This window comes from Haliaeetus albicilla, chromosome 11, assembly GCF_947461875.1.
Source record: "Haliaeetus albicilla chromosome 11, bHalAlb1.1, whole genome shotgun sequence".
Classification (NCBI taxonomy): Eukaryota; Metazoa; Chordata; class Aves; order Accipitriformes; family Accipitridae; genus Haliaeetus; species Haliaeetus albicilla.
The window spans coordinates 31,687,597-31,713,894 of NC_091493.1; positions in this window are offsets into that span (position 1 = coordinate 31,687,597).

Genomic DNA, 26,298 nt, shown 5'->3' on the forward strand with positions numbered 1-26,298 from the left:
GTGCAGGCAGTGTTGATTTGTATTTTTTTTCCCTGGGGTATTTACATGGAGAGCTCCTACCCCATATTTAAAGAAGAAAAATCCACAAAAGTTAAAATTCACCCTGGGGCAAAGACCCTGCTCTTGGACTTGCCAGATGTCTGGCTCCAGTCCAGGCAGTCTGACTTCTAGGTTGGGCTTTTGGGAAAGCAAGCAGCCCTCTGGACCAAGCAGTTAGGAGGGCTCTTTGCAGTGTCTCCCACAGGGTAAGGAGTGGGGGGAACAGACAGATGATTTCTGGGCTGCGTTCAGACTGGCTGAGCTGTTCTCCTGAGAGCCAGGATGGGATGCATCAGGGAGGCACTTCTGGCAGGGACTCTGCATGCCCAGAAATCTGCAGAGCACGTGGACATTGTGTCCTACCAGCTGGGGTGGCTAATGGACACCAGGGAGTAGTCCATAGGATGGAGAGAGGAAGGTATGCCCTTCCTCCATGTCCTTGGTTTTTCAAGATGGATTTTTCACGTCAAGAGCGTTCCTCCCTCACCAAGCAGGATGTCTGCGTCCCACCATGCTGACCCAATGCTTTTGTCATTCTCTTGGGCTACAAACAGTAAGACACCCAACTGCACTTAGACAAGCCACAGACAAGTCCTCAGTGTTTCACAGATGCAGAACCAGGAAAGAGTGACGGTGTCAGGGCTTCAGCATTTCCCATCCCCAGGCTGGTCCTTCAGTAGTCACAGTCTGGTGCCCTCAGTTGGCCCAGCAAGCTCCAGAGCCCATGCAGCTGTAACAGACTAATGATGTCCTTCGTCCTTTTTCCAAACCATGTTATTTCAGGGCCTGGGCCACTCTCTCTCTCTCTGGAAGCTGTATCCAAGGCCAGTGCCATGGGGCTGGCATGATCTACCAGGAAATGCTTTGAATCTTTCAATGTTGGAGCAATGGCAGGGGTGAAGGCACATCCCTTCCTACCCTTTTCCCATATTTTTTCATAAATGTGTCAGGGTGACCTCAGGGCTAGCCTGAGTCAATCTGTTCATTCCTACCAAGCCAGGAGATTCTCAGCTTTAATTTACCAACTTGGAGGCTTTCTGAGGGAGTGAGAGATCTTCAGATGAAACACTATATTTCAGGATGATTATTGTTATAGTTAATGGGAAAGCAGTTTATATGAAACACTCTGTTCTCTCTCTGTCCCACACTTCTACAGGACATGCTGGATAACTGGTACCATAAAAGTGTGCTTTTGGCAGGATTCAGATAGCAATAAAGTTATGCACTTTAGATTACATCTAGGAGAGAGAAGGGGGAGAAAGGAAATTCCTTTGAAAATTATAATTTCAACATGATAAAGTTGGCTGAAGAAGTGCAGCAACAGATAAAAATCAACCTTGGTAAAAGGCTGTGACCATTCAATATAACACTGAAACACTGAAATGTGCAGAAAGTGTTTTACCATGAATTAAAAGTGCAGAGAGTCCATCAGTGAACAGCAGTTAGCTAATGAGAAAAGCAGATGCATGCATTTAGGAAATGTAAAGAAAACTTAAACCTTGTAAATTTTTATGTATTGCCCCTTGCACCAAAATAGAAAAAACAGGTTAAAAAAAAAAAAAAAAAAAGCCAAAACAAAAAACTCCACCAAGTATGTCCCTAAAAGAATTAGGAGACCTAGCCAAAAAAGAAACAAAAAATCATTATAAAAAACCCACTATTGACATATTGAGAACAGAAATACTGAGACATAGAAAAATACTCATTTTTGATTCTCCTGAACATATTTTTTATTCCCCAGTTATAAAACAGAATTTTTTCCAGCTCTTTTTGGCAAGCCCAATCTGCTGGAAATATTGAATAATGGATATGTTCTATAGGTTCATCCTCAGAAAGACACCTAGACATGATGAAGACAGTTTTATCAACTGTCTATTGAAGTCTACAGGTAAATATTTGCCCTAGAGTCAACCAAAAATCCAGAGCAGCCTCTGGAAGAGTAAAACATGTAGGACCCTAGATTTTCATAGCTTGTTCATCACTTTAAGAAAATTCCCTTGGAAGGTACAATACTGGAAAATCCAATCCACAAATATGCCTTCAGGATAGACAAGAGAGTGCTTTTAAATCTAAGGCAGCAGTTGGTTAAACTGACTTAAAAGAAAAATACATGTGCTGTGTGGAGGCAATGTTAATAAAGTCCAGCTTATGAATGTATTGGTCTGAGAGGTAATTTTGCAGGATATGAAGTTCTTGAAAAATTTATTAAATACTTTCTTTGGTTTTTTCTAATCATGAGCACCATTGACACCCTCTATTCATGAAGGAGCAGTAGCTTTGTCTGACTGATGGACAATTTGAGGACTGTAGCTGGCTTCAAGTAGCTATAATTTAGGTGTAAAGTCTTCATCTGGCACAGAGGGACATTTCAGAGCTGCTCCATGCATTGCCTCTGTTAGTATTTTGGCCTTCAAGAAGCCGAAGTTTGAGGCCTCATCCCTTCTTGCTGGAGGCAAGACCCTCCCTGAGGTTGGCTGCCCTCCAGTGTGTTTGCAGAGCACGAAGCGCCATCCAACTCCAGGCTCTGGCTCGAGCACTGCTGCCTGCAATGTCCTTAATCATTTGACTGGTTGAAAAGATTTGAACCATGCATGGCCAAACTAAGTGTCAGCACCTTGCTACCAAGATCTCCCAGATATTAAAGCACATTCATCTCTGGGGATCAGTTATCTTGGATCAAGCTGAGATTGGTTTGAGGGAACTGCAGGACTGGCTGCATGACTCCCTGTTTTGCTGGCTGTGCAGAGTGCCTTCGGACAGTCCCTTCTCTGTAAAACAACCATGTAGGATCACAGGATAACTCAGGTTGGAAACTGCCTCAGGATGTCTCTAGTCCAACCTCCTGCTCAAAGAAGGCTCAGCAATGAGGTTGGAGTAGGTTGCTCAGGCTTTATCCAGTTGCATCTCCAAAAATTCCAAGGATGGGGGCAGCTCAGCCTCTCTGGGCATCCCGCTATTTGATTGTCCTCATGGTGAAAAGGTTTCTTCTTTCAACTAATGTCAGCTGTCTCTTGTCATCCTGCAGTGGCTCTTACCATTGTAAGAGCCTGATTTTGTCTTCTCAATAACATCCTCTTAGGTACTAGGGGAGGTTAGACAACATTGGAGGATGTAGATAGATTGATTTCACACACATATGCACCGTTGGGATAACTGAAAAACTAATCAAAGTCTACTGAGAACCTCTGGAAAGGCATTAAAACAAACCTGTCCTTTGCAAATGTGCTGCAGGCTTCTCTTTCCATTTCCCACCCAGATCCATTGGTGGTCAAGCCTATGTGTCCATCTCCATGCGCCCACCAGGTGCATACTGATCTACCCACAGTTCATAAGAACACACTCTGTTCTGCAGATTCCCCGCAGAGATGCCTGGCTGGGGCCTGTCTAAGATAACCACAGCTATCAGCCCTTCCTGATCAACCTGCAGGTCTTCCCAGGGTGTTGGGGACTGCTGTCTGATCAACTCACTGGGAGTGGATTTGGTTTCCTGGTCATCTTTCAGGGACCACTTAAAAGTCCAAGGATGGCAGATATCTCAACTTAAAAAGCAGGGACCTAGCATGATCAAGATCTCTTTAAATTTGAACCAGGCATCTGTAAATCACATAACTCTGTGGATGTCAAATCTGGCCTAGAGGACATACATCTACCTCCCTTCCTATATAATATACGGTAGCAGTTAACTGTAATGAGTGGTAATATAACTCAAGTGCCAAAGGGATTAGACATAGAGGGTTCAGCATAAAACACGACACTCAGGGTTTATTCTTTTTCTTTTTTTTTCCTTTAATTTTAATGTGGTGGGCTGGGGCATTTACATTTAATCCCGTTGTTGTATATACATTGTGTTATTTTCAGTCTATAAAATTTATATTCCTCTTCAATTAGATTACAGCTGAACCAAAAAAGAGGGGATTCTGCTCTGTGAATGCCATTGCAGTTCCTACAGAGCACAGGCAATTGTCACCTCTTTCCTCCCCTCACCCCCCCCGCCCCTGCCCGGCTCCTTTCCTTAACTCAGCTGTGCTGCAGCATTTGATCAATTGCAACAGCACTAAAAAAAAAAAAAGTTAGTCATACATGATCAGCAAAATGGCCCAAATGATGTCATCCATCAAGATGGACATCGCAATTTGCCAACTATTTTCTCATAAATCAAATCATAGTCCCACAAGGAAGAAGAGCAGCTCATGAAGAGCCAACATGGCAGCAGTTATCGGCAGACTGAGAGAAATGCTCCCTCAAGTATACAGTAATTATTTTTACTCGATGGGAAATAAAGAGGGGAGAGATGGTAGTGTAGAACTGGAGAGTGTCTGCCTCACTTCATTACTATTCCCTAGGCAAGGGGCGCAACATATGCTTTTCATTGTGAAGCCAATAATTTTGAATCTTGGGACAGGTGAAAACTTAAATGACATTTGCAAACCTTGATTTATTTCCCTGCTTAACTCTGGAACATGCTTTAGATTTAGCTCTATAAGTTTCCATAGATTAGTGGCTAGTGTCACTGTATTTGCAGTGACCTTTAGCAAGTCTTTACCTTTTTGTATCAGTTAATTAAATATTTGGGGTACTAATAATGCCTTACTGAAACCACCCTTGCGTTCTTTTTGTGTACACGTATGAAACAACAGGGGGATAGCATGAACACTTTAATTTTTTATTGAGATTCTCTCTTGCATTTTTTTTCCCTCTCTTTCCCTCGCTCTCTCTGTTTTTCCCCTCCCATGTGCGATTTTTCTTGCTGGAAATCTCATTAAAAGTTATTTATGAGCTGCTAGTGATCCCGTAAGGATTACACCTAATTCAGTCTGTAAAGCTTTTGAGTTACATTGCTTCCCAGGAATAGTCCCTACAGCAAGAAGGACCACCTTTTCCATTGTTTGACTTTTGTTATCATTAGTATAAATACTTCATGAGAGGTTCCTTACAAATGCAGAATGGATCATTGACAGGACTTAGGCACCTAGTGCCATTTGGTATGTTAAGATTTTGCTTCCTGATTCTTTGGTTCACCCCATTTTACATGTGGGGAAACTAATGATTCATAAAGGTGACATCATTTGTGCAAGACTCACAGAAAGTGTCAAGAAAAGACTGTTTCCTTGAAAACAGCCAAAGGTTAATAATATTAGGGTCTAGAGTTGTATTTGCTAATCAAATTAAACCTGCTAGTGAAACATCAGAGGAGTTACGGATCCAAGGCAAACATTCTTCATCTCCCTAGAAGTGAAGAATTCTCTCCTTTCCTAGCCTCTAATTTTATCGTCAGGCTGTATTTTTAGATTTTTTTCAGAGTGACAATGAAAATGTATCTAATATGTTCAGAATATCGCATACAGCATTAAATATCCTGATTTTTCTGGAAGGCTTGGGACTTTGTGCTCTTCTGTCGCAGTTCACTTTACCACTTGGGACAGTTATCATTATAAGAACAATAAGAAGAAAATTAATATAGGTTTCTTATTTTCCTCCAATAGATGGATAAGCTTAGGAAAATAGAGAAGTTAAATCACCTGCCCAGGGTGTGTAGTCAGGAAGTATGAGAATTAGGAAAATTAAGTGAGAATTAATATAATTTCTCACTAGACCACGCAACCACCTTGTTGTGCTGTGACATTGGAAAGGGAACAGGTAACAATCAGCGCAGAAGAGCTTTCCCAGGGACTAGGATCTGACCGCAGACACATCAGAATCTTTGGGCAACTGATTCACTTCACTGTGAATAAGCATCTGCTAAATTTTAGCATTTACAGCTCTCAAGCCAAATTAGGCCAGTTTATAGTGCTAGAGACTGTAAGCACAGCAAGAGATGGTCTCTGCTCCAATAAGAGAGGAAGCAGGAGTAAAAGAGGAGTGTTATCCTCTTCCTTTACAGATGTCGAGTGAAGAGGCTATAAATACCCTCACCAAGGTGAGTTGTCTGCCGCAGAGCTGAGAACTGAACCTCAGCCTCAAATCCCAGTCCTGACCTGTAGCCACATAAAGCCTGTCCTTCCTTCTACCTCTGCTAATTGGTTTACCCAGCCCACCTGGTGAACATCAAACCCCCTCCCAGGTCAGCTGTTCAATAAAGGGAGAAATTTCAAGGGGGAGAAAATAGCTCACTTGGGATGAAGCAGGTTTTGTTTCATCAGCTGTCAGGAAGAACTGCTGCTTTTGTTTGAAGGAGGGGTGAAGACAGGAAGAAAGTGAGATGAAATCCATGTTATTTTCCAACCAGTCAGAGAGGAGTATGAGGTGGACAGAGACTGAGATGACCTCATCCATCCACCTTGCTTTTGAGGGTGGCCCTCCACTGACCTCAGCTGTGCAGTCCTGGAGCTACTCTCTTGCTCATCCCGACGCAGGCTGATGTCCAAGAAGTCACTATGGAGTGCAGAGAACAGTATGTAACATCTTATAAAAAAACAGAACACAGAAAACTCTTGCTTTCCTAAAAGCAGTACAGGAGACAAGGGGGGGAGAAGACAGAAAGCATACCCTAACTGGGGATTTGCAACCCAGGCTATAGAAACTATGAAACAATGTTATACCAAGTCACTCTAGGGAATCGCTAATAAAAGAATAAACATTTTTAAACATGCCTTGTGCTTAAATAATTGTATAACTCAAGAACAAAGCCTACATTTCTTCAAAGTTCTCAGTTTTCCCTCTCATGTAGTGCAAAATCAGCACCAGGATTTGTAGTTCACCCATACTGGAGTACCACTTGGCGCTATTCCACTTGTAATTGGATTTCCAACTTTTCAAAATAATTTGTCCTAATAAAAAAAAAAAAAAGATTCTTTTCCTCCAGGCTAGCAGGAGCTAATAAAAAGAGAATATTTTCCTCGTTCTCTCCAAGTTGCTTCAAAATCACATATAATTGATTAAGCAAACAAGCAAAAACTTTAACAGTATCTTTGCAAAAGCCACTGAACGTTGCCCATGACAGACTTTACGATCTAGGTTTAAGGGCAGCAAAATTTTGTTTGTTCTTATCAGCAGAAAGGCTGTGTTGTCTAATGGTCAAGGCAGGATACTGGGAGTCCATCCTCCCGGGTTCTCTGCGGCTCTTGCCTTTGATTTGCCATGGGAAGGCCATTTTGGTGTTGACTTTGCAAATCCTTAAGCAAGGTAGCGAGAAGAGTCTGTGAGGTGGATGAGGCATGGGAGATGCAAAGGTGAGCTGGCTGGGGCAGCTCTGGTGTCTCTCCACTGAGAATTATGCAATGGGACGTATTAGATTGGATGGTGGCATCTATAGTGGTCCCCACTATCATTGTAGCTAAGGTCTTGCATTGTATTTTTTGTTATAGGGAAACCTATAAGGAAAAGCTGCCTTATTCCATAAACTTGGCAAGCTGCTCTACCTCTCTGAGTAACATATAGTGATTGGCAGAAAACAATGGTCGTTATTTGAGGAAAGTGACTGATTTTTACGTATATCTTCATTGCTTCCTTGAATGGGCACTGGAGACTGTAACTGAAGCACATGCAAGCCACCTCACTCCATCTCTCTGAGTGCCACGTTTCCCCTGCCCTGTTAGGTATACAGTGAACAGCTTCGCTTGCCTCAGGACCAGCCACCAGCAAACTGAGATAGCCACCAGCAGTGCTAGGAAGTCATCATACTGAGACAAGGGAAGTGGATTGTAAGACTGAAGAGGCATTGTCACCTGTGCAAGCTGCCCACCGAGGGCAGTGCCAAGCAGAGACGAATACAAATTCACCATTGCTCTAGAAACAGCGCTATTAAAACAAGGATATTGGCATTTCATTTAGGGTAATACATTTTTTATTACAGTTTCAAGGACCTGTCAAAAGATAAACATTACTTTGGGTTATGTAGTGTGGCATAAACATTTCACCTCAAAGGGAACAACATTATCGGTTGCACTAACACCTCATAGTTGAACCCATAGTGGATCCATGGTTGGCTCCATATCACACTAGACCTACTTTTTCTTGGTTCTTGGCATATCTACCGCAAGAGAGAGAGTGCTCCTGCTGCAAAACATCAGTTTAGAACATCCCACCTACCTCAGAAGCCACTGCTCCAGCTGGGTCTGGGGGCTCCCAAAAGTCAGGCAGAAGCCCAAAGTCTTCAAATTACAGCCTGATACAATTACCAGCTGGAAAAAGAGAATGTGCCAAGAATATATAGAGGTGTGGAAGCTACTAAAACAGGGGGGAAAGGATCAAAAAGGGAAAAAGTTCTCTTCCTGAAAAAACCCCACACATAAGAAGTTTTCATTCGAAGAACTCCAGCTCGTTCTGTGTGTTACAAACATCTCTCCCAGCTTCCCAAGAGTCTGACGCGTGGTCTGGAGCAGATTCGCTGGTTCTGGTCCAGTCAAGCTCCTAACAAGTGAGGCTGAAATCTGCTTAAAATTTCCCTTTTCTCATTTCCTATGACTCCACAAGAGTCTGCTCTCCGCAAGATAGAAGAGAATACCTTAATTCCAGCCTCTCTTTTCCTGCCTATCCCCAGCATGCTCTGCTCAAATTGATGTGAATGTTGGGGAGGTAGCGAGAGAAGAGAATTTCCTTCAGTATCTGTAATCCATCTCCTTTTTAGCCAAGTGAAACATAAATGGTAATCCCTTACATTTCATTTATAAAACGGGCTTCCACAGCTATGGAAAGCTGAAGTTGCTATTGTCGTTGCTTTTCATCTGTTTTCCACTAGGTCTGCAGTCTCTCCCTGCCAACATGACACCCTAAAATGAATGTGTAATTTGATTGCAGTCAGGCTAGTCATGGATAAGAACTTCCTCCCAATGATATGATTTCTTTGCATTTATGTTCCCAACATCTATTTACCAATTTTTTATTCAGTGCCATGTTCTGTGGCAACCATTCTTAGTTTTCTGCCTATTATCACTCCTAAAATTCTTTTATCTCTCTTGGCTTCTTCTTTCCATTAAATATTACTAGCACTGGAATATTTTTTCTTTCAGATCTTGCATTTCTTCTGCTTGAATCTAATTTTGTTGTGGTTTTAATATTTGGCTTGACAGAAACACAATTTCCTCCGTTCACAGGATGAAATTGGTTTTGTTTTATTGATAACTCAGTTCTTTTCTATTATCAAATAACAATTACACATTCTCTTTTGGTACAACTGCTCAACCACTTTGCACTGGCAATAACTAACAATGAAAATGTACTGGTAAAAAAGTGGAAAAATACTGGTAAAATAGTCCCTTCGCCAAGCAATTTTCAAAAAATATTAAGTTTCAACCTAAACTTCACATTAATTAAGATGTACTAAAGGGAAAACTTATATATGTAATATTTTAGTTACTTTATTTTTTAAAAAATGTGGGGGTTTAATACAAATGTTTCTAGCCCTAAACCATTGTTTTGGTCAAAAACTTGAAGTTTTCACGGTGCAGAAGAACGAACTTTGAGTTATATATACACAGTTTTCTGTATACAAGTGTGCACCTATACTTACACACATACATATATTTATTCTGTGAATAGTTTTTTGAACATCTGTTATAGTGCAGCAGGGCCAATTACGCTTCATTTCTGCCTGGGCGGAGAGGGTCTGCTCTGTGTATGTTTTTCCAGCGGCTGTGCCAGTTAATGTGCAGGATTCCTCTGCATTTCTTCTACCTCTGTTTGTTTTTTATCAAGCTGAACAACAATTGTATTCAGCTGCTGTTTTGCATGTAAAATAATCTTTGCACGGATGACTGCAGGTCAGACTTTTCCTTTCGCCATAATTTTAATGTTACATGGTAAGGATGCATTTCATCACCCCAGCGCATTCTGCTCTGGAATACTTTCCATTCACCCGGGGTGGAGGAGATGAGCCTTGCTGTCGTTGTAGGATGTCACTAATGGATCTCTCTCTGGGACTAGTCTCTGGTTTGGGGGGCTGGGATCAGATGGATCCTGCTGGATCTACTACAGCCATTATCTGTCAAAGATGGGCACTCCTGTTCAGGCAATAGATGTTCGCGTGTTAGGATGCAGCAGCCGTAGGCATCACCCCAGGCCCCGTCCTGGAGGATGTGAGTTTTGTACAGTCTCACAAGCAACGGCAAGGCAGTCACAGATCTAGGTATTTTGGGGTGGGTAGGGAGAACACAGCAATTTGCATTTGTAGGAGATTATAGGGAATGCTAGGGACAGCAAGAAGCCGGCAGGATGTTGTCTGCACTTGAAACGGTGGAGACCCAGCTGTGTAGCAATGACATGGGAATTGTATGGCATATCCTGAAAAGGATTTCTGCCACGGCTGTAACTGGGAAAGCACAGGCTGTAAGGTCTTCTTCGCAGCCACGTGTGGCCAAAGAACTGCACTAGAGGACTGCTCATGTTCACTCCCACGTACTGATTGGTAGGACTTGCCAGAGTGAAGTGGCTCACGTGCCTGAGCACAGCTAGACCGCACCAGCTGCAGAGCAGGGCAGACGTATTTCACCACTGGTTTGTCTTCTGCTCCTCCACGTTCTTGCTCTGCTCCTCCTCCCTCTGCCACGGGGGAAAGCCTTAGTCCCTGAGGGCAGCAGCAGGCTGCTCTCTTGCACGGCTCACACTCTGGATCCTTAGGGCACTTAGGGATCTCCAGGCACTATTACAAAACCAAAGAAAAAAACAGATCCTTCTGGTTCATCCAAAGCTCATTCTAAAGAGACAGAGTACAGACAAAAGATGGGCAATGTAGCAAAGTAAAATGGGCATTTTCAGGTGGGGAACCATTGCTCAATGACTTCTGTGCCCAAAGCAGCTCCAGTGCTGGCTGAGGGAAACCTGGAGTTTGCCTTGACACCTCCACTTATTCTGGAGGATCACTGAACCTGGAATCCAGGCCCAAGGTTGGATCCCACCATGTGCCAGGGTTCTGCCTGCTCCACAGCAGGGGAGTAGCCAGAAGCGGAGCAGGAGAACTCAAGTGCGGGAAGAACAGCAAAGTTCTGTGAAAAATGTGTAGGGCAGTGGAAACCTCTTAATTCCTTTATTTGCGTGACTAATCAGCTGGGATTTCTGCTTGCTCCCCATGCAGCTAAGTTTATACTATTTATTTTGCACATCACTGCATTTAAATTCAAGTGCAGAAGAGGGGAATATGGGCACGTTCATTTGTTCAGCATATTTATAAAAGGCACAGAAATGAACATGTGGCATCAGATGAACACCTGGCAATCAAAGCAGGGAGAGCCAGCTGTTGCCTTTGTAATCAGAATTACAAATTCACACCATCCACCCTCTTCCTACCATACCCGCACCACTCATGAAAGTGGAGGAGTTAGCTCTGGGTGCATATGCTCGAGAAGAATCAGCCAAAGACATTGCTTGCGCTATCTGCTAAAAAAAGAAATTCTCCTTGCCTTTTCCTATAAGATGTGATAGTTTTTAAGCCAGCTGTGCCTGCAACTCCCGGTTGCTACAGAATTCTGCCTGTGCTGGACAAGTCTTTTCTGCAGGGCATGCGACTTTCAACAACTTTGTGGTTTCCAAGTTGAACCCACTTCGTTCCTGACTTCCCTCCAGCTGATACATGCAGTATCCTTCATGCTCGAGTTCATAGGTCTCCCTTCTTCTCCTCTGGCTTGTTTAGCTGCTGAGTTATTGAAGACCATGGGTAATAAAACATGTCTGTGTTACCCTCCCTTGCACAGTCTGTACTTGAAGGCATCGGTCAGGAATCCTATACGTTAAAAAAAATAGGGAAGCAGAGGACCAAAGGCATCTTGAACGTACATACTGTACCTAAATGAAAATAAATAGTCAGAGCCACCACTTGAGAATGTGTGAGTCAATAAAGTTTTATAAAAGAAGCCCATAAAGCTGCCATGGAAGTTTAACCATTGCATGCATCTAGGGTGAGTGCAATTCATTGGTGCTGGAGGAGGACCTTGAGTAGTGTTCCTTTTATCTACCATGCTGGGATCCTTTATTTAAAACATATGGAGGAGGCTAAAGTTTGTTCTGAGTGACTGCAGTGAAAATAAAAATTAAAAAAAAAATGCTCACGTGCACACACACGCATACGTACCCAAACAGATGGGAAGAAATTAAGATGGACTGACAGACGGGGTTGCACTCGCCATAAAGCACATCTCCAGCGGCAGAGGGCAGAGGGGACCAGCTTCGCCGGTGGCAGCTGATAGACACGAGCACTTGAGCAGTTCACAGCCTCTCTGTTGTCCCCGTCATAAGATTTGTAGGTGGCTCTCAGCCAGCCACCGGGCTGACGGGTCAGGGGTCACGACCTGTTGATTTACCGAAGTATGATCAACTCACACAAATTATCGGCGTCAGAGAGCCCTGACAACTTCAATATGAAGAGCGATGAGAGCAATTGTTCGTGACATGTGAAAGCAGCGGGAGAGCACCATTCAGTGCGGCGAGAGTGGGGCTGCCGGCGGGGCTGCGGGAGAGCTGGGGGCAGCCGTGGTCCCCTCGCCCACCCCAGAGACCTGTCTCTTCTGGTTGGGGCCAAAGCAAACCTTGGGGTCTCACTGGGCAAAAGCATCTTCTCAATGCAGGCGGAGGCGGAAGGAAGCAAGAGGGGCTAGAAAGTGTTTCAAGGGATGGCTTGGTTGGTTTTTTTTTTTCTCACCGCTGTTACACTCAGTGCAAAGAGGTGTTGAGGGATGGGGGCTTCAAATCCAATGGGAAGCAGTAAGGGATTCAGATCTAGGAAAACCCTGGAGCTGGTGGTGTCTGTGCACTTTAATCAAATGGATGTACCAGCTTCTTTGAGTTATCTTTGGGGGCTGTTGTCAAAATCTTTTTTTTTTTTTAAGCTTTTTTCCCAGCTTCATTCACATAGGAAAAATTTTGCCTGGGGTGGGATGGGAAAATTATAGCTGCTGGGCATTTTGCCTTGATCCATCAATTCCCCTTAATCGACCATGCTATTCAGATGGGGGCAGAGGATAGCAGAGGCAGTTGAAAGGATGCAGGGACTGTCAAGGGGTTAGGGCAGGAGTGGCAAGTGTGTGTATGTGTGTGTGTGTGCACCTGCATGTGTGTGCAGGGAGGAGGAAGAGAGGCCACACTCCAGGAGCACCTTGGCAGGATTAGTCTCTGAGAAAATCTGAGTTTTTTAAGAAGATGTAGTATTCTTGCAGAAAATGCTCTTGCAGCGAACGTGCTCACTGCCTCCACAGCCGGACAGTGCTGCCCCTGCCTGGGGGAGCACGAGAGATGATGGGGACGGCCGTGCAGGTATCAGAGAGCATCTGTCGGGGAGGGAGCACGACCCAAGCCTGGCTCCCATCCCACCATCTCCTACTGCTCTGCCTGGTCCCCTGTGAGCAGCTTCTCCTCCCAATTAACAGAAATAAACAAACAAGAACTATTACAACTTCTCCGGTGTTTTATTCACAGTGGGCATATTATACCCAGCCCATTGCCGTATTTATTTGAATTCATTCATTTTATGTTGGGGAAGGAGATGCACAAAATAAGTATGATGATCAACTAAGCTAACAGATTTTAATTTCTCACTAAAAATCTTTAGAACATTTAGAACACCAAAAGTGGCCACAACATATGAGCTAGCAGAGATGAAAAGTCAAGATTTTTTTATCTATCTTTACCATAATAACCTTTTAAATACTTTATATATATATATATATAAAAAGTCAGAGGAAGGCAGTGTTTTAAAATATATACCTAACCTTGGGTTTAAACCAAACAAAATAGTATTTAAAGAAATATTGAATAAATTATTTATTACCCTGGTCAATGGTTGCAGAAATACAGTTTATATAAACACATTACAATTCCAGCTATTCTAAGTACTGGGTTTAGAAAAAACCCAAACCCCTTAATGCAATTTTAATAAACCTAAAAAAAGTCATGCTCTTGTTTCAAGCTGAATAGTTTGCTGTTTCTGAATAATAATCATTCAAGACCTAAATCTAACCACAAGAGTTTAGTGCACAGATGAAATATACTTGCTGGAAAACCCTTAAGAAATGGATGTTTGATTCAGGATCTGAGTCAGTAAAACAAGATGTGATGGTTTAGTGGGACTGATGTTAAATAATAGAAAATGAGGACGACCAATCTAGAAAGAAAAGGTGTGACTTTTTAGGAGGATTAATTAATAAATTAATAGCTGTGTGCATGGATGGAGTACAAACAAGTCAACAACAGATCATTATTCCTGTAAACGAATATGATGAGCAGATCCCTCTAAAAGGAACTTATTTGTGCTGGAGTAAAGACCATGTGTAAGTGGATGGATGGGTGGATGGATGGATGGATGGAGAGATAAGATATACATGGGGTACACAGTAACACACACAAATGCATACACTCGCACCCATACATTTATATAAAGCGGATTCTTCAAGTGTATCTTTTATTGCTCCCCAATGGTCAGACTGTAATACTCTAGCATTTAATCATATTTTTGCCTCACATCATAAAATCTTATCGTGTTTTAGTGGGTGAGTCATGGTATATGAAATTGTACTAGATTCAGTTATGCTGCATCAGGAGTAGTTAAAGATCACCCCTTTTCCACGTCACATTTTTATTGCTAGAGATAGTCATGGCTTTTTCTAAAAAAAAACAACAAAAAACAAGCCTTTTGTCAAAAAGTGCTGATTTCTTGCCATCAAGGCTTTCTGTGGAAAATGTTTATGGTTTTGCATTTTTAATTAAATAGGGTTTTTAATTGTTGGAACATAAGTTTCAAAACACAAAAAAATCCAGTTTTTCAGTTCAAAACAAGATTGTTTGAAATGTACGTTAATTAGCATACAAAAATAACAGTCCCAGTACTAAAATGAAATGTCTCGGAATGATCAAAACATAAACAGGTTTCCACAGCCCTGAAGTGATATAATTTTTTTGCTTTACAGAAGTTTTCAGGCTTTCCATTGTTTGTCAAAATGAGAAAAAAAAAATTTTTTTTAAATACACAAGAGATTAGGAGAACAATATTTTGCCCAATTTGAGAGTACTGCTCAGAATAAGTAGGAGTATCAGAGCCTGGACAGAATAAATGAATAAATACATTAAAAAATAATAGATCAAAGCAATGTGGTTTTGAGCAAGAAAGCACTTCCAATTTAAGGGTCAGCAGTTTTGACATAGATATACAAAATATTAATGTGTGTATTAAAATAAAACCAGTAGGGTATATAAATCTATACACACATGCACATCTACCCTCTCTAATCACTTTATTTGATTTTTGTATTTGGCTTTTTCTTTTCCATGCCGATGTGCTACACAAATTTCATGTGGAAACTTCATAGCTAAAACAATCACCACAAAAACCTGGATTAATGATTAACTCTGAATCAAGAGTTATAAGCACTCATCAAGGTAATACATGATACAACTTAGCCATTTCCTTTCTCTTTTCAGTTTTTCAAAAGGGGCAAGGGAGCATGAAGAATAAAGCCAGGCATCCTTATTTGGTTGAAATAATAGCCAGTATACCAGAACTTCAGACAAATCCTTCTTGCTTTCTTTCAGTGGCCTTAACCATTTTGATCTCATTTCATCATTGAATGGACCCCTTAACAGAGAGTGACCCCATATTTTAGGACTGAAAACATACACCTTGTTAGTGTGAGTTTATTTTTTTGTTGTTTGAAAAGTGGGCAAATGTAGTCAAAGCTCTCACAAAACATCACAAGAGGCTCTTTCTTCTTTCATGGCACATTGAACATGTAAAGTAATCATTGTTTACAATACAGAGGCAGATAGCAAAGACGTGTTTGTTGTCTCATGCTGTACCTAATTATGCATTAGATTTTGATTTCCATTGCTTTGCCTTTCCATGTTGTTTTAATTTTGAATGATGATCACTGAAGGGAAAAAAAAAAAGGGAAAAGAGAAGACGGGGATGTGTCAGCAAGGCAGCAGTCGCCCCATGTGAAACACGTGTAGGCCGGACCTGGAGCACCGTGCTTGGCACTGGTCACCTCATTACTGCAGGCAAATTGGAGGACTTGGGAACGGCTGTGAGCACGATGAAGGGGCTGCTAGGACTGACTTGGGGAGAAAGATTAAAAGACTGAAATATGTATAGACTGGGTGAGTGACGAGGCAGCCCCCTTCCCCACGCAGCCCCCCTGTGCACCAGAGGGAAGGGAGTCATTTCCAGCGAGCCCGAGGGACTCCGCTGCAGAGAGATGGGGCCATACGGAGCAGAAGGGAGACGCAAGTGCAATCTCAGAAGCTTCTGGGTTTGGTCGTGAGACAACAGCGAGCCCTGGAATAGCATCCCCAAAGGAGCTGCAGAAGGTCCCTGTTTAAACAGGGCTGGGCTGAGCGTGGTGAGGTTCCCAGTAGAAGCAATCTTGGCGATGCCCTGGGTGCATCAGCACGCCATTTGTACTCCTGCCTTTTGCTTCTGTGTCCCTCCCTGTTGGCTATTTTTCTGATTTACTCGTAATGTTCACATAATTTGAAGCTTCCTAATACTATAATCCTAATGCCTTTTATCTGCTCTGAAGGGCCTTTACACCCAGCCAGGGAGCTCTCAGCCTCCTAGCCCCATCAATTCTGCTCTCGATGCCAAGGGAAAGATTGCAGCAGCCTGAGATAAGTGTGGGGAAATTAAGTGTGGGGTGATGAGAGCAGTGCTAATTCACCCTCTGCCTTCCCATCTCCTCCAGAGGAAGATCTAGTTCAAGCAGGGAAGAAGTTTGAAAGAGGGTTCTCGTGTCTGCCTCCAAGACTTACTTTTGTTTGACCCATAGACAAGACCATGCTGTGGGTTTTCCTGGAACCACAGCACTCAAAAGTCCTGCCAAGGCTTCTCTCAGGCATAGGCAGCAGCAACTGGGATGTGTTTAAATACTCCAATGATGTGGGTAATCTTAGGATAAGGACTGAGGTTGAAACTGGCTTCTGCTGGGCAGGAGAAGGGTAAAAGTGGAACCTTTTGGGTAAAAAAACTGCTTTGAAAGAGTTGGAATGTTACAGATATTTTTTTCTCTAAAAAACTTCCAACTTTTTTCAACCATCTCTAGTGAGCATATTAGATGAAGAGGATTAGCATAAGAAATCCTGCTCAGTGCAAAACTTGTAAATATTGAACAAAACCTGACAATTAGCCAGGAATGAAAAGGCAAAATATAACTACAGAGAAAAAAGCAGTTAAAAATTAATTGAAATTGCCCCCAAAATAAGGACATTCACTGATTTAAAACCCAAATATTTCGAGATAGTGGAAAGGAGAGATCAGACATCCGCATACAGATATCGATAAACAGATAGCAAAATAAATGAGAGCTGTGTGTGGGTGAGCCAGGGGCCTCGCTTTGAAAAATGTCAAAGGAAAGACTCATATAGATGTCAGCAGACGGTGGATCAGGCCCCAAGCCCTAAGTGGACAATGCAGAATATTACAAATTACTCTTGGGATCAAGTTGCATCCATGTCATCTAATTATGGATAAAACTACAGAGTATTTAACATCTTGTTAATTTAAATACCTGGGGCCATATCATGCCATCAATTTTTAAGTAGATGTCCCCATTGATATCAAAGACAAGTTTACACAATACGGCCCACGTAGCTGATCCTTAAGAGACAAAGCAGACAAAGAGAGGGAGAGAGAGATGCAACAAAATATTCCCCTTTCTTCCACTCCCCTTTTCAAGCTCCTTCCTTTCTCTATTATTGGCTTGGTTGCCTGCACATTTTGTTAGCTGGTCCCCAAGTGTGATGTCTACAGCCATCATTCCATAGGGATGATGCTGAACCATGTTCACAAGATGAGGATCCTCAGGTTCAGTCTTAAGCTCCCTTGCCAAAATGAGGTCTTCAGTAGCAGGAGGGTTATCACGTTTCTCTTTCAAGCTGTCAGAGGTTGTCAGAAAGATTACAGATTTTAACATTTGTTCTGTTTGGTTTGGTTTTGTTTCTGATCCTGACTAGAAAAATGAGAGAAAATGCAGATACTGACATTAGATATATCAGAGAATATTTTACAAATTTCTCAACAAAAAGTGGGTTCTTTATGAAAACATTTTTTAAATCAGGTTTTTAACATTTTTAAAATATCTTTCTAATTTTTTTCCAAAACAGTCTCAAGTGAAATGCAACAGAAATAATGTTGCTTTTGTTTTTTGAGAGTCAGAACATTTCAAACACCTGGGATTTTGATTTTTGCCTCTTTTCTTCTGCTTTCTTTTCTTGCTGACTACCAAGAAGTACAGATTTATACTATCATTGTTATGATAATGGTTACAGTTTCCCCGTCATCTCCCATTTTCCTTTGTATTTTTTTCAGTTGTGCACCTGGCAGAGAAATCTCTTTTAAATGTTACAAATGTGGTAAGAGGAAGAAAACAGAATCACTGAATAGTGAAGTTGGAAGGGACCTCTGGAGGTCATCTTGTCCAGCCCCCAAACAAAACATGACAAAATGGGGCTTTTGGAAAGTTAACATTTTTCTTCCAAATCAAGCTTTAAGAAATGAGAATAGCTTCAACAGTTTTTGGAGGGATGAAATTATTTTTGCATTTTTTGTCCAGCTCCTGTTAGTAACATTATGATAACAATAGGACAGGCGCACAAATCCCGTAAACCCAATACCTTTGACTTCAGTGGACCTTTTCATACTTCCACAGGTGGAAGACCTGTTCTTATGTTATTTAGTGTAATAGCGATACTGCGTACTGCATCTGAGCCTCTCTTTCAAAATTGTTTGAAATGTTTACTCTTTCCTTTGCCCTTAAAAAATGCTCACGAATATACATAAAATTGTGTCCATGAGTTTTCCTGCTGAGTTCAATGACTGTTCACAGACATAAAATTAAACCTCGGTTGAAGTACCTTGCTAATCAAACCTTAAAATCAACACAACTACATAGACTTGATTCAATTTCCATTTTAGCTGGAGTCAGACACTGAAATGTGCTGTGTAGGTATAAAAGAAAGAATTTGGTCTTTGTCAAGAAATACAAAAAACTTTTTTGTTATTTAGTTCTACACTTCAGAAGAACAAAATAAAGAAAGCTCCGTTGGGTGTACCATGTCCTATTCTTGAAGAATCTCTACTTAAGAGCTTGTGGAGGTTAAGATACTGTATGCTGAAACACCCTTTCTCTCCAACTGGGAATTTATTCCAGGGTCTTCATTAAAGTTGAAGGATTCAGTTCTTATCACATAATAATACAGGTGTCACTAACAAAGTAGTCAACGGAGAAGATGGTGACAGAAAGGCCACACTGCAAGAAGACGACATTTCTTTTGACTCTCAAGACTTCTGCTTTGCAAGTAAAATTTCCACAGTAACTCAGATGCCACATTCTTTTTCTTTTTTGATATTAAGAATGTTTCACTATTACTATGATAAAACTCACTGCCTCTACCAGGTAGTTAGCAGGAATAAGCCTTCTTTGGCTATTTTAGGAGAGCTTCATGTTCTCAAGCTGCTATGCTTCATCAATTTGGGACTTTTACTTTCTGCAAAGAGCAAAATGATGAATGTGAACCAAAGCCACTCCAAGGGTCAAACAGAACTGCTGGGTTGCAATGAGGTGTCAAGTGACTCTGTCACCCCAGACTGACGCGTTTTTGACTTTCTCAAATGTTTCTGAAGCTGTTTTGGAAACTTTAATCATGAGAACATTTTTCACTTTCATAACATCATCGCTAATTTTGAGCTAACAAACAAAATGCATTGGTGTAAAGATTCAAAAGCAATTAGTGATTTGAGTGCTGTAACTTTAGGGCATCAAGATATTCAGCACATTAGGAGCTTTTCATAAGTGCTCAGCACCCGCAGAAATCATACCCCTTTCAGAAGTCACTAGGGATGCTTCCAAATTTGTTAGGAATGTGAAAAATAAATGAACAATGCCATTGAATTTGGAAGAGAAAATACCCAAGGGCAGAAGCCTTCTGAATCTAGTCTCTCCTCCAGGACAGAAACATTTACATCTGAAGTTAGATTCTTGGTTAACAATCCCATTCTATTTTTGATTCAGATTTTAATTTTGATCCTAAAAAATCCCCCCCCCTTTTTTTTCTTTTTCGTAATTCTCCAAGGTTGTGAGAACAGAGTCCCAAATATTTTGCAAAGTGAAATCCACAGTTTATAAATAGCAACTGTGAGCATGTGCACAAGAAAGAATCAGAAAGTTGCGTAAATCAGACCAAATCTTTGGAAGCTGATGGAGTCTTTCCATTGACTTCATCAGCTTTGGAGCAGGACTTAACGTAGGAGGTTTTTACTTTTATTGGACATTTAGGGCTTATTTTGGAACATGTCAGTAAGAGGTAGGATGGAATTAATTTGAACAGAAAGAAAACCAATGTACCACCAGAAACGGCTCCATAGAGAAAGTGAAGTTTTTAAAGAAATGGGCTGAAGGGCGAGGCCAAGATCACTGTTTACCAGGGGCAGAGACCATGAGAGAGGAAGAGGGTGCTGAAGTAAATACTTGGACAGCAGAGGAAAAATCTTAAGTGATGATACAGATAATGCAAGATCCACAGAGAAGGAAAAATGCGCAGAGAGAACATTAAGTGAAAAACTCAGGAAATGGAACAAAGGAAGAAAGGCAAAGATTCAAAGGTCACCTAGGAAAGTTTCCAAGTTGTCCGTATACAAATGTGAGAAGCGTAACAAAGGAACCAGGGGAAACAGAGAGACTGAGAGGTAACTCAGGTAGGATTCGATTGATCACTCCTTCCGTGAACTTTTCTAAGCATTTATTGTACGGCACTTAAGCGCATAAGTAGCAGCAGACACACAAAATGGTATCACGTGTTCTAAAATTACACACAGGTTTGCATCATCTGCTGGGTGTCCCTCTGCCGTGGTCTGCAGCAATACAGTAGTGGTGGAAAAGGATGTTCGAGTACCTGAAACAGGGAACATCTGCAGGACGTTGTCGTTAAGGATCTCTGAGTGGGACATGTGCTGAGGACCAATCTCTGCACCGGTGACTTCCCTCTGGGACCTCCAGCACCCGAGGTAGCACAGCACTGCCAGTGCAAACACCCTTCTTCCTACCCCTCTTCTACCCTAAACTGACTATTTTTTAAGTAGACACACTCCCAGGCTCCCTGCTCTGTTATGAGTGGAAAAATCAAAGTCCATCCATTAGGAACTCTCCTTCAAAGTCTTCACTACTCCTTCCTCCCCAGATGTCATTAACTATGAAAATGAGGTAATTAGGCACAGCTGGGCTGGATACAGCTGTAGGGGATTGCAGGGGGCCCTGTGGCTCCTCTATATAAAGAGAGGCAGTTATTCCTTGGGATTATGATATTAGGAAGTTTGTAGTTCTTTGAGAAGAGTCACCTCTCAACTCTACCCAAATAAGACACAAGTAAGAGAAAAGCCTTTAAAGATGGGCAATGGAATACCACATTTTAGTCACCCCTTTGCCAGCAGCAGTCACTTAGCTTCCCTGGCTGGAAATAGGGTTCCGATCAAAGGAAAAGTTTGTGGTTTAATCTTCTTCCATGAGAGCCCATGCAGCTTAGAAACATTTCTCCTCATCTATATGTTGATAGCTGTACTTCAGTATGAATGCCCTCTGCCTTCCATTTTCCAAAGGGAAATGTTTATTACAGGGGCACTGCAAAACAGGGTACCTATGCATCTGGCACTGTGTCAGTTCTCTGTATTTCAGAAGCTGCATTTTGAGCTCGTGGTAGAGCAGTAGTTAAGCATGGCATACCCCCAAAACAACAAGGCTTTCTTAGTTATACTGGTTTTCACAATTTCTCTGCTGTCTCCCCCCCCCCCCCCCGAAGGGTTTGGTGCAAGGTCTTAGATAACTGTGTATTAATAATATAAATAATGCACAGAAACTCTACTGCAGGCTTAATTGCAATCACATCTTCAGCACTGTAAAGCTTTAGAGCTTTACAAATGCGTTGAACAAATAGGACAGGGAGCCTTGCAACACTGAAAGATGCACAGCCTGAGGAGCTGTTGCCAGTTCTCTGGCTAAACCCTCACAAGTGTTTTAAAGGTCAGGAAAAGGTTGAGTCAAGCCAGTAACATTGTCCATGAAATTTCAAGACTTTAGATATAAACAAGCCTGATTCTCAGCTGTCTTGCTTGCAGTGAAGATGAGATTTTATAAGGGTGATTCTGGTAGAAATAAATGTTTTGGGCCATGATAATGTCTCATCTCACAGAATACTTGTTACTGAAGGATCCATTCAGGAGCTTACCCTTTTTCTCCATCCTACCTAACCATGTTATTTCTGTGTGAAACATATTATTAATACATTATGAATATGGTCATCCCCCATCCCAGTCCTTTTTATGCATTGTGGTTAAAGTCACACCACATTGAGTTGCTTGCTCTCGGCAGCACAGCCAAGTGCAGGAGTCTGGCGAAATACTGCCAAAGGGCTCCAGTAAGCGAGTGTGGTAATTCAGAGGCGGTATATTCCCTCTGCTTCAATACTGAGTGACTGTCTGCTTAGAGGTGGAAGAATTTGTGCTGGAGGCAACCTTTGATTGACACACAAAACCAAAATCTTATTGTTTCACCTGGGAGTTTCAGCAGTGCTTACTGTTGGCTTCTGTTTCGTTACCTTTTCTGTTAATGGGAGCAGATGTAGGTTAATACATAGGACTTTGAAAACATTACTATTTAAATATTTAAGGCGTTTGTGCCACTTTCTGCAAAATTGAAGAAGTAGTGACCAAAGTCCTACTTAGGGTATTACATTCTGCTTAAGTAAATTCCTCCTGTGCTTTCAATAACATGGTGAATTATTCACTTCCTAGAAAGTGGTAGACTATTAAGTTATTGCTATCTTTCATCCTAAAATGATGTAATTCAGGCGGAAAATAGATACCCATTCCTAAAACAATGGAGAATGCGATGCCTTACATGGCTCTGAGTTTCTTGCTATAACTTACTGTTTTGCCACAATGAATAAGGCGGCAATGGGGAATTGCTGCTGTAACTGCTGGAGCACCTCACCAGCTTTGCCTCCTGGCATGGCACTGTCAGATGGCAGGACAGTATGGAAAGGATGCTTTCTCGTGCCGCTGTTCAGTCCACGCTGTCACTAGACATGCTCACCCAGCTATGGGAAGATCTCAGTGCTGCCTGTGATGTGTGATGGAAGACTATCAAAAGTGCTCAGCTTTCCATTGTGTACTGCAGATGCCAATCCTCCCAGCATAGCCAGTTCTGCTAGAAATTCAGCCTATGTTTTTGCATCTATGTTAAAGACCTTTAACCTTGGTACCTAATTCTCAGGATGCCAAAATGAAATCCCTAGTTCCTGAAGCACCGAGAGCTCTTAGCACTGCTGATTTGAATCCCAGATTACTTTGTCTAGAAAGCAACAAACTTCCTACTGAAGGAAATCTTTCAGCTTTTACCAAACTTCTCTGGGTTTTTAAATCTAAGAAACAGAAGCACATTACTTAAAGGAATCAGTCTGCATCTGATAACTGCACCTCCCTTTCTTGGCTGCAGCTAAAATACTTACAGTAAAGTTTTGCTCTTTTGTTTCCTCAAGAGATGGTGCACACATGCCCTAACTGAGTGATTGTCAATAATTTTTGAGAAAAATTTCTTGCTGACCTACAGACTGCTCGTTCTGAGTATGATAGTCACCTCTAATTTGAAAAAGACTCCTCTGCAGCTAATGCCTTTTCTCCTGACTATCTGTAGTTCATGAAAAGCAATTGGGGTCCAAGTAACTGGCTATCTTTGTTCTACTTTGGTTTGGTCTTGAACCCTGCGGAACCTTTTTTTTTAATAGACTGTATCTTTAACATTTCCCAGAGCATCTGGAACTTGGGATAGATTTTTTAAATGCATGTTGAATTCTGAATATGCAAATATAGAATTAGATTCCTTATTCACTCTTAAATACTATGTTTTTTAAATCAGAGGAAGTAAGAGTCAGTGTTGACATGGATATGCATATGTGAACTCTCTCCACCTACATAATTAAGAGTTCCTAGTAAATGTGTTGCACACAGTAGTTCAATTTTCAAAAAACACATTTAAAAGGCACTGTGTTCTTTCTGTACAATATCTTTTTGAGAGCAACAATGAATGTATTTGGGGATAGAGGTTTGGCAGTAGTCCACATTGATCTGTGGAATATCATCCCTTGATTTTTTTTCTAACAGGTCCTGGAAGCAAGAAAGTAAAATCTTTTAAATGGGTCAAATACAAGAGAAGCAAGACTCACCCAGCAACCCACCCCAAGGAAAAAAACACATCAGAATAACTGAGATGAGGCGATTCTGATCCCTTGATGTTGGGATATTAACTATAGACAGACTCAGCTAGCACATAAGGCATTTGAAACACAACACTGAGGCTGTTCAAATTTATGATGATTCAGACACACATTAATGAACTCTGATCATATTCACCAAGTGCAGAAACTCACCAGCCGTCAGTTGACAAGGACCCTAACATGTCCTGTGCCTTGCCTGTGAGAAGGTGTATCACTAAGCAAGGGAGTTGCTAATACTTTAGTGATGAGTCTGGCTAAACACATTTTATGCTCAAGAGAAGGATAGGAGCTGGAAGGATCCAGTTGATTCAGATGTTCTTCAAAAACACTTTGTGGCAAGGGAATCTTTCTAGAAGAGGAATGAGAAAGCAAAGGTATTGGATCCACTCCTTTAAAAAGAGGTAGACTAGGGAGGGGAGGTGAAAGGGGAGGGAGACGGGGGGTTGAGGCAGCACTAGGGGAAGTTGGCTTTGGAGCAGAAGCTATAAACTGAAGAAGCGGAGCATTTTATTTCCTTGTGGAGAAAGGGGAGGAATCAGCATCTCGATGGCCTGGGAAGAAGCTTCATGTCTGCAAGTGCTGAGTTTCTACTTGGCAGCTGGTGAACTGTGACTGCTAGCGGAGCAGTGCACCTGGTAGGGGAAATCCCATGGCCTTCTCCATGCCCAACACTCGAGACAGTGCTTCTCTGTGCATTACCTGCAGGAAAATGCCACCAATCTCCCATAGGATGGTGTCCTGTTCCTCGAACCACTTGTGAACAACTGTCCTTCTTCTAAAGCTATCTTAACTGAATTGGAATGAATTTTGTTCCATCTTGATGTGTGTATGGCAGGTAGAGCTTTGGAGAGGTCCCAGGAGACAGCTTTTTGTTCTTAATGCTGCAGCTCCTTTGGCCTGCTGATAATTTCCGTTCACATTTATCAATCCAACAAGAGTTTCTTGGTGGCAATGGCAGCACTTCCCAGAGACACCGCTTAGCCTGGGGGTGCTCCATTGCTACCTGAGCAAAACAGGCAGTGTCCCTGTGTGTCCCCACCATGGGCTGGCACGGCTCCTTTTCACCCCACACAAGTGCAGGAATATTTCTCAGCCTATCACCTTTCTTTGTATAAAATCCTCTCATCATCCTGAAACTTGCTCTTCTCATACACATATAAGAGTTTGATAGGGTACTAGATTTCAGTGAAAGTTCATTTGCTTTTGTTTTTTTGCTATTGTGTTTGTTTCAAAAATCCCTTTGTCATCATTTTCACATTCTGTTTCCATTCAAACAAAGAGCAGCTTTACATGGGGAAAGAAAAGGTCAGGGGTTACTTAGAGCATGCCAAAGAAAATAAAAGGGTAGCACATATACAAATGTTTTCATCATTCTGGCCTGATTTTGCAATCTGGGACTGTGCTCAGCTTTCACTAACATCACATCTTAGGGCATGCATCCCACTTGCAATTGCTTTCAATAGAAGGCAAGGGCAGCTAGTTCCTTGAGATACTCAATCCTTTACGCATGTTTTATAGGACCGGAGTAACCACAGAAAGTCCACATCCAAGCTCCACGCTATGTTCTCTCACAGATCAGAGCAGAATTGTTATTGATTTCAACAGGAACTGTGCAAACTATCCGAGGGAGTATTTAATTCTTTGTAACATAACAGCATGTTGCCATGAAACCCCTTACTGGGGCAGAACCCACTCCCACACACCGAAACAGAGATCTGCTGTTGCATACTTCACCCCTGATTAACTGGTGGTGTTTCCCGTATGTTCGACACCGTGTTCCAGTATAAATCGTGCCACTGCCACTAAACTTAAGAACTGTACTTTCAAGGACCAATGATTTTCACAAGCAATAAAGCTGAATGTATTTAAACAACATCTACATACAAGGTCAAATACATTCAATATCCCGTTTGGCAGTGACTGAACAGCGTATGTCTGTGTTTAGGGACAGAAAAGACCTTTGGAAAGATTTGGAGAAGTTCCTTTATTTTAGGAAGAAGGGAAAATATGTTCTCCACAAAACTGATATTTTGAACCCTCTTATCTCTGCATGCTGGGTTTTTATTTCCTTTCATTTTTTCAAAG